We start from the raw sequence: 10,207 nt of genomic DNA on the forward strand, positions 1-10,207 counted from the left end.
GGATGGTTTCACAGAGGCAGACTTTCAGCTCTTCTTAGGCCTGAAGATATAAGATGTTATTGCTATGGAAAAGTGTAGGGTAGGGAAGAAGGTGGTAGCACAGAGATGTGAAGGCAAAAAAGTATCTGCCACATAAAATGAACTTTTTCTTCAGCATCAGTATGCACCAGTATCAATATCCTCATCCCCACCCTTATCTCCCAACATAACCAATGTGGGGAAGAAAAATCCTTGGATCTTGGACCTACTGCATCTTAACCCCATAGCTGCAAGGTTAGACCATCAGCCTTGGCCACTTTCCTCTTCTTTTCCTGCTTTTCCCTCTCCCTCAGCATGCCTGAAGGTGTCAGACTTCTGGGAGGAATGAGAAGGGCAACTCTTGTCCCAGGGTGGGTGCATAAAACCTGGGTGAATCCAGAAGTGGGGTGGACCACGGGGAGGAGGAAGGAAAGAGAAATTGAGTAAGAAGATGACAGGGAAAGGAGTTTGGTGGCAGAGAATGAAAGAAGTGCTGTACCCACTTATTTGTTCCCTGAAGTCTCTCACAATTCCTTGAAATCCTACTGTCCCCCTCCTCTCCTCTTCCTCTCTCCACTCAGATCTCTCTCAGTCTCCCTCACCCTGGACTCGAATCTTTCACAGATCATTTTCCTTTCTTATGTCTCAGGAACACTCTTGACATTAAAATTCAAATTTTCTTGCATTGCAAGGAGCCTAGACATGGGTCTGTTAGTGTCAGTCCCATTTAGAGACAGCTGTAAACTTCTCAGCATTATAAACAAAACCAAATCTTACTGTTCGACAGTTATCTTCCACAAATCTTAATTCCTGTCAACAGCAAAGTCTGGTGTAGTAGCAAACAGCAGAGTTAGATACAAAGACAGCATAGCTCCGGGTATATATTTCTTGGAAGTTTACTTAGGCTCTTTCACATGAGCTATTTGGGTAAGGTGCTGCTTGTGAAAGGCCATCTGCTGCCACTTCCAAACAAATACAAGTGGAAGGAGCTGCAGCAGCCACAGTGAGATCAGAAAAACTCCTTCTCTTCTACTTGAAACTGATTTCACTGCTGTGCTATGAAAAGTAGTAACAGCTGAAATTACAATAACCTCAGACATAATTATAACAACAATTAACTGAAAGCATAATAATATATAGAATTCTAATTCTTTTCTCAAATGAAGGATCATGTCTATATCAGGTTTATTACACAAGTAAGAAATAAAGTTTATTACTTTGTGAAGAGCAATAAGTCTTATAGCATTAGAAAGCAACAACACTTAGGAGAAGCTTTCTTAGTTTAGTTTCTGTATAGTGGAAACATTTTAAAAAGAACTTGGTAGGTTAGGAGTTCTGAACATCTGACATGAAGCATCTCAGAGGGAAATAAAGAGTGTGGCTCTGGAAATCTGTTGTTTATTTAGGTATTATTTCAACAAGAACAAAAAGCTTAACACTTAAAATATTGGTTTAACGATTTAACTGTGTCTGTGCTCATTCAATCCCAGATAAAAAAGATTCCCATTCTCCCCTGGGAGAAGGAGGATAAGAATCTGTTAGCTGCACCTCCAGCAAATTAGTTACAGTGTTTTGAATAATGCAATAGTTATTGTTGTGCCTTCCGTGATTAGAACAAAATATAATAATTTATACCATCTAAATTCTCTTTTCTACTGACAAAATCGTATCTTGATCAGGTACATTATACAAGGAAGAAATAAAGATTATTATTTTTGTTTTCATAGGCAAGACATTTGCATTAGATATTTTTGTAGATATCTCCTTACTTCATTTCTTACAACAATGACATTACACCTGTTTGGGGATTTTATATTCCCTCTTTCCAGTGGGGTGACTTTTCCCTCAGGGAAGAAAATCTGCTTTTATCTAGACTTATATATTTTCTTCTGATTTTAAATTATACTCTCTTCCCTCTTGTCCTCGCTTCATAAGGTAATTTTTTAAAAGATTCTTGTTCCACTGACTGAGATTGCACTAATGCGTTAAAAAAGGAAAGATCAGGAGCATTCCTTATGCTCCTTACTGAAGAATCTCACTAGGAGCCACATCCTCTTTCGAGCTTTCATAAATATTTCATTTAAGAAATAACATCATCCTCAGTCCTTCCAAACCTGAATACTACTCCCTCTGTTTAGGGACTTCAGGTGACACAGTATGACACCTATCACTAATCCAGAAATCACAGTGATCAAGTCAGCTTGCAAAGACTGAGAATCACATACCAGTAAGCTCCACAAACCCAAGACCAGACTGCCTGTCTACAAAAGCTGCTTTCTGCATCATTATTATTCAGCCTTGTGGATATTATGAGGATAATTTTAATTACCGATTAAGGAGCTGTCTTGTCCTGTTTCTTCAGTGCTAGATATTACTGCTGAATAATACTGCTTTAATCAAAGATCAGATAGAGGCTTCATTTGAAACGGTAGCAGTTGACCTCAACACACTTTTCATTTGGCACTGGCTAATTTCCCAGCTCTTTGAGTGTATGTATACAAACTGTCGCTGTTTTGTATAATTTTTAAATTAGCATCCAAGTCAATATTTTTTTAATTATTTTAAAACCATTTTATTGCTATGTAATAAACAGGAGATGGAGACTTCTGAATGGCAATTAAAAGTAAAATAGATCTAGGGAGTAGGTCAAATATATATGAACTGCAAACTCTCCACACACTTTCTACAGAGTATTGTAGCATTTTGCAGTGAAGTTTTGCCCTGTGGCACAAGACCCTGACAACTCCAAAGTTATATTCCTGAGTATAACAGGATATAACAGATATAATAACTTTCAAACAGCTCCTGGTGAGGATGAGGCCTCTCCAAATGGCTGGACTGGGAGCAAGCTCCATGTACGGACTGCCCTAAGGTGTAGGAAAATCTTGCGTGAAGACTCCATGCACTTGTGGATTTAACAAACTTGGTGCTGTGTGATGGCTAAATGAACTAGAAGATCTTTTCTATCTTTTGTGTCTGTTATTCTTGGATTTGTACTTGTGAGGGGGTGTTAAAATGGGCAAAGAGAAAGTGCAGTCTGCTTGTAATCATGCTGGTTGATGATTGCAGCAATAACCAGGTCAGGACAGAGTCACTGATCCATTTACCATAGCTTTATCAGAAAGTTTGTAAAGTTACATAAACAGATGTGTATAATTCCAAACTTCATGTTACCAACAGACCTGAAGATTTATACTTTAAGCAACCATCTTTCACTGCCTCATATATTGTGGGGCTGCTGAAGACAGTTTTTAAATGTTTTCTATGGCAGCAAAATGATTAATACTTCAAATTTGGATATCTTCCCAAACTGCACATATTCTGGCCAATGATGCACTTGTGTTTTGGGCCTCTGAAAAGTGGAAAAGTCCTGTGTGGCTATTAATGATAAATTTGTTATCCTTTAAGACATCAGATTGTTTTACTTTTACAACTTTTTTTTTTTTTTTTTTTTTTTTTATGTTACAGGTCAGCTAATGTGTCTTATGTGTAGTCATGAGACATCAATTATTATGTGAGCACGTTCACAAGATTGCAAGAATATTTCATTTTATTTTGTTTTTCAATTTTTATGAAGCTTGCTTGATTTCTTCCATCATTAATTATGAATTCACTCCACCACTGAGCAATTAATGTAAATCCCCCTTATTCACTAAATCTTCCCAACCCTGCTGTTCCCTCCCCCTCATAAAGTGTCCTTAGATCATCCTAATTCAAGTACAGGATGCCTTTCTGTTTATCTTTTCGGGTTGAAAATATTTCATTTTGTTTTTGTTAACACATATTATTCAATTTTGGTGGTGCCTACAGGTGTTAGTAGAATCTGTACACCATGGTACAAATAACTAAAAGCTCTAAAATTCTTGTTAGTTTAGTACTCACTGTCATTTGCTAAATATCACTCTGTATTTCCTCATTTCTTACTGCCCATCCTACTCTAAAAGATTTTCTTAAAAGCTCAAAAATTAGTCTTCATGCAAAGGTTCTTTCCAATGCCCTAATACGTCAGGGCCAGCAACTATATTTACTATATAACTTTTCTATCGGTTGTCAGACTCGGAATATAAGGAATTTAGCTCTTAAGCCTTTAAAGGATGGCCTAAAATAACCCCTCCCATGCCTGAATTTCTTGCTTTGTGCAGGCTTTCCTGAAACTTACAGTATTTGTGATGGTAAGAATTAAAGTAGGTTGAAAATAGCAGTTATAAGATGTTAATAATAACCTTCCGCTTCCTATTTCAAATCAAAAATTTCTGTCCACTTGACTGGTGCTCCTGAAAATATTTGAATATGCTGAATATTAGTTTGACATTTCTCTGTTTTATTCATAGCAAAAGGAAGATTAGCACATAAGCACAGAGTGATTTGGGCGGAGAGACAAATGTTAGTGAGTAACATGCTGTGTCTCTGATCAGGTAGTGGTAAACGTTGTCTGTCATGTCCTGGCTGTAAAGCATCTTTTGGCTGAAAGTTTAACAGAAATAATTTCAACTGTTTTTAAACAAAAGGGTTTGTTTGTGAGAATAAGATTATGTCATTTTTTAATGAAAAAATGCAATTATACAAAGCATTTTGGTAGGTATAATTTGGTTGCAAAATAAGGCATTCTGAGGAGCCAAATACACTGTCAAGTTGTGTTCAATCTGCTAAATAATAAATAACCTTCACACCTGATTTGCTTTAAATTAACAAAATCAGTTTGTACAGTACCTACCCGTTAATAATAAAATGAAACTCTGTTTCTGTACACAGTCAGGGCATCATAGATTTTAACAAATAGAGACATTCAAATCATTTTCACAGCAGTGAACAGAATGATTTAATGAGGTTGAAGAAAGGCAAGATTGATTGAAAAACCCTGGAGTATATGGTATCACTTTCTCAGATGGCAGTATATATACTAAAGACAGAAAGGTAGGTAAATGAAGAAATAAGAGAACATCAATCAATCCTTTATCACACTACTGTACAGCTGCTAAGTCTATTTTGTCTAACTTGCCATCATATTATGTGATGTACAGCATGCATTAGATAGGGAGGGGAAGGGCTGGATGGAAGACAGCATGCATGTTTTTTCCATGCAGTATTTACATTATAATGTCACAGGTGATGCCTTCCTGTCTTATGTGTGTCCTTCATCCATATATTCTTGACATATATTCTTGAAACACTTATCCATTAAGTTGATCTGAATATCCTTTTCTAAAAACAACTCAAAGTGCCCCATATAACTAGCAGAAGAGTGTATATACATAAATATTGTTTATCTTATAAAGACAGAAAATACTATGAATTATCTTAAATTAAGAGACTTTGGATATTTAACAGGGTAGGTAAAATAAGCACAGTTGAATTAATCTAGTAGTTAACTTCAGGTTAATGCTAACTTAAAATCTACGTACATTGTTCTACAAATTAGAAAGTCTTTCATCACCTTGTGGTCCCAATGAAGTGTAGACAGTGAGATGAAGACAAGGTGTACATATTTACACACCAAAAGAATTGTTGCACTAGGAGACCCAAGGTTCATTTATCCTAGTATCCTCAGACATCCTAGTATCTCTTCAACAAAAAGTAGTAAATTCTTAGGAAAAATTATAAGAAATGGAAAAGGAGAGAAGCATCCAGCATCCAACAGTCAAAAATGTCAGGACTTTCTGAGTAAGAGGTGACATTGGCACTTTCTTACAGTTGCAGCTGCCAATAGTCTACTGTTCATTAATTTGCTCTCAGGAGTAACGACTCTCAGTATTTTTGTCAACTCGTTTAAACAAACAAGTGCATGCTTTTCTTTCAGATTCCATTTTTATCTGTATTTCCAAGCATTCCATAAACATGCATTGTGAGGGGCTGTCAATTTATGGATTCTAGCAGCCATTTTAAGCATTTGTGTCCAAAATTGTTATCCTCAACATCTCTGCTTACTTCAAGAGCCATCTGAAAATGCAGAAGAAAGGAGAAAAAAGTAAATATAGGAGAAATATTGGAAAATAGGAAAAAGTTGAACTAGTTTCAAATTTGGGGAAGAAATTCAGATAAAGCATGGGAGGTCAGGATTGCACTATGGTCATTTATACAACTTCCTAAATAAAGTACCAACCATTTAAAATTACTTTATTTTTCTTCTTTAAAAAAGACCTGAAAAGGATTATGTAACTGAAAATTAACTAGAATATTTTTATCTTTGGTTAAACAAGATATTTCTTTTCTATCCTAATTGATTTCTGTTCTCCTGCTCACAGTAAGAATGACAGCATGCTACTTTTTCAGTTGCTCTGGTTGCTCCAAAAGTAAGGATTTGTGTAGTTAATCTAAAGCCTAGCTTGACAATAATATTTAACAGATCAGAAGTATGCTTTTGAAATAAGCTCCCAATAACATCCCAATAACCTGCACTTACTGTATCATCATTATCATTGTGGAGTGGTCTTAGTGGATGCCAACTGGACCCCTTTGGGGTGAAGCTAAACCAAAAGATGAGCTCCAGAAGCACGCTGACTGTGTTCCTGGTCCATGGGGCTAGGCAAGAATTAGTCCAAAGTGACCCTCCCAGAAATGGTTACTGTCGGACAATAGGTCTTTAGCATCTGCTCTGCAGTATGGACCTACATTAATTCTAAAACAGAGATAGCCTTGGATTCACCCTACTAAGTCCCAGTGTGGTATCCCATTGCTTTTAAGTTTTCTTGGTTTGCTTGTTTTAAAGAAAGATTATATAGGAAGGCACAAATCTGAAGAAAATTATCAGAAGGACAAATAACCAAAGTCAGGAAAAGCAATAATTAAGTTTACACAGGAAAACTTAATTAGCACATACACAGTGCACAAGCATGTAGATATCCCTGTCATGTTTAGACCTTATGATTGCCTTTAAATACTCAAATTCCCTCCCCCCCTTTTTTTGCCACTCTGTATGATCTTTCTTTATGGAGAGTGCTCATTTAGTCAATCAATTTATTTTTTTCCTTTTTACTAAGAAACTTGACCTCTCTGTTTTCCCTGCACAATAATGTGAAAACTGAATCATTAGCTTCCCTCAGCTGGTGTTCATTGCTGCTATATGTGATTCTTCTATGGACATTAATGACTTTGCACAGCAATGCTACATGGGTACTGAATGATGCTATCTAGCTTTTATAGCTTGGGATTGGGACCATAATACTCACAAGTCAGCAACATACAAATAACTTGAATAACCAATGAAAAAGTGGTTTCTTTGGTGAGTTTAGCATTACATAATACAGATTTCCTAATTTAAAGCCACCGTTCTCAGTGCTCATCATTTTCAAAAGATGGATCAAGCCGACAACTGTGAAGTTTTCATTTTAAAAGTTTTTCTGCTATCAGTAAGAAACTGGCTCTGTGGAAGGATATGGGTCAGAATCCTGATGTCTCTGGCAGGTTTAAACACCATTAACTATCAGGTTTAAACAGCATTAACTGTCTCTAATATCTCCCTCTTCTATCATGATCTGGTCAGAGTTTGGGTGCACAGACAACATTAATCTAGATATTACCTTGTTTTTGAGTGCCTGATTTTGCAGTCCTAATATTTGTAATTGGTTTTTGTGGAATAAATAATAAATAAATAATACAAAATGGTTCTACTGAGTTAATGCCAGTAGCAGCTGCAAATCCAGAGCAGTTTTGAAGGTTTTCAGTTCAGGAGTGCTGAGGTAAAAAATAATAATAATAGCAATCTTTTTTTGTATCAACAGTGAATTTCATGAAAAACATGAAAGAAATCAAGATTTGGAAAGAGCTAAGAAGGACAATAGCAACTAAACTTTATGACATGCAAACACTATCCTATTTTACTTCACTAAAAATCAATATTGTGTTTTTAGGATGATACAGTATTAACCACTAGTGGCAAGTATATAAAGACCACACACACACTAGAGTAACATTTAATCATCAGAACATGGACTTTAACAATTGCTGTCACTTTAACTGGAATTAGGAGTTTCCATTAGTTTAAAACAACAGTATGTAGGAAAGACCCTCGCTTTACAAAGAATAAAAGTTATGAGGGATTCACACATAAGGTGCCTATGCTATTAGCTAGTTATTTTAATCATAGTCATCAAAATGAATACCCTTTTAAAAACCCTTTTCTTCCTGAAGTATCTACCTATGATATTCCAAACAATTGTATCTGCCTCTTGGCACCTATTTAAAATATACTTGGTAAATGAAAACTGAATTAAAAATAATAATTTAAGATCCCTAAAGGCAACATTAAAACTCTATATGCTCGTAGAAGAAAACAGTTTTCCTCCAAATGGTTGGCAGCACCAACTTCAGGCTGTATAGTAAAAGATGCCAATGAAAATGATTACACATTTCTTGCTTCTCACTAACCTTCAAGTATAATGATTTCAGTCTCTCAGATTTTCTGGCTTGCTTTCTGAAAGCAATAGCTTTCACGCCAAAACTTTCTAGTCACTCACATGAATAGAAGAGTTTAAAATATAGCCAAGGCTTAACTTATTTAACTTATTTCTCTGTTGTATTGCGTTCCATGGAGTAAATTCTCCATCCCTCAGAGCTGAAGTGACCCAAAGACTGAGTCCATTTCTTTGTAGAGATGTTATCTGAAGTGAAGATCAGAAAAGTCCACATAAGCATACACTTTACCCCTCATTCCTGCCAGCTATTCTGCCTTAAGGGTAGAACTGAGGAATCTTGCATTCAGCACCATAAATCTGACAACAGTGTTTATATTGCTATTAGGATCCTGCTTATCTGGACGACTGTTTTACTTTTTTTGCTTAGCCACTTTCTTGATCTAAATCCATAGGAAACAAATGCTCAGAGATATGTATGATATATATATTAAAAATAATATATGTATTTCACAGTTTATCACAATCCAAAATATACTGGGGGTAATGGAATGTTTATTTTATGCCTGTAATATATGAAAACGTGAATTATTCTTGTTATACTTGTTTCACTCTAAATTCTTACTATCAGAACATGGATATTTTATTATTTCAGAACATAATAAAATATCATTAATATTTTGTACAATAATACTAATATTTTCTCTCTTCTACTAAATATTATGCTATATTTTAGAATCATAGTATCCTTCCTAATGACTGCAAAGACACTGATACACACGGTTATCCTCAGACCATCTAGCGTCTCAGGAACTGTCATCCATGTCTGCTGGATGGAACAACTTAATGGTTTATATCACTGAAGTGTTATCTTTTTTCTTTTACACTAATCCACAAGATTATCTACCTCAAATGGTATGATAATCTGGTCCTTTCCCATATTATTAATAATTTACATTTTCTGGAAATATCATAAATATACGTACCTTTTTTGCACAAAAATGATACTATTAAACAAGATTCATCCCAACACCATTTCCTGCACCATTCCTTTAATAACCACTTTGATCCCAATAACTCCTGTTCATGACTCCTTGTAGCCTTTGTTTATCCTTCTTACAATCCTAATTTTAATCCCCTTCTACTCCATTTTAAATCAGAGTTTGTCTTTGCTTAAAAATTGATAGACTAGATTCATTGTATTACCTTTGTCTATGAATACAGTTATAGAGAAATGATATTAAGTTGGTCTGAAATTACCTTCAGAACAATTCTAACTAATGTGCATGGCCTATCGCAATAGCAGCTACTACGAAATATATCATTGATTCTGTAGCACACAAGCACATGCATGCACGCACGTGCACACACACACACACACACACACACACACACACACAAGTACTTACCCTAGGTCAGGGAGATGTTCTGTGTATTTCATAATCCTCTGAGTGCATCAGATGCTTCAGAGGTATTATTTGCTCATATCAGAGGAGTATTTTCGTATACTTAATAGCTTATGTAAATCTTTTTTATGAGCTCTTTGAAAGGCGTGTAAACAGTCAACTCCTGGATTATACTGGATGCATGTGAGACTGCATCTATATTTACTTAGACATTTATATCCTACTTTTACATGAACAACAACATCTAGTTAAACATTCAAGAGTTTTTTAAACCCTTCAGAGTTCTAGAGAAGGCATTTTCCAGTTGAGGTATTTTCTCTTTGTTACTTTCTTGTCTGATGTCTTCTTTGTGGCTTTGGATGACTTCCCCTCCTTATGTTATATGAACATGTCCAAAAACAATGCTTTATTTTTGTAGACAATTCATTCTCAAAT

This window comes from Rhea pennata, chromosome 2 (assembly GCF_028389875.1).
Source record: "Rhea pennata isolate bPtePen1 chromosome 2, bPtePen1.pri, whole genome shotgun sequence".
Lineage (NCBI taxonomy): Eukaryota > Metazoa > Chordata > Aves > Rheiformes > Rheidae > Rhea > Rhea pennata.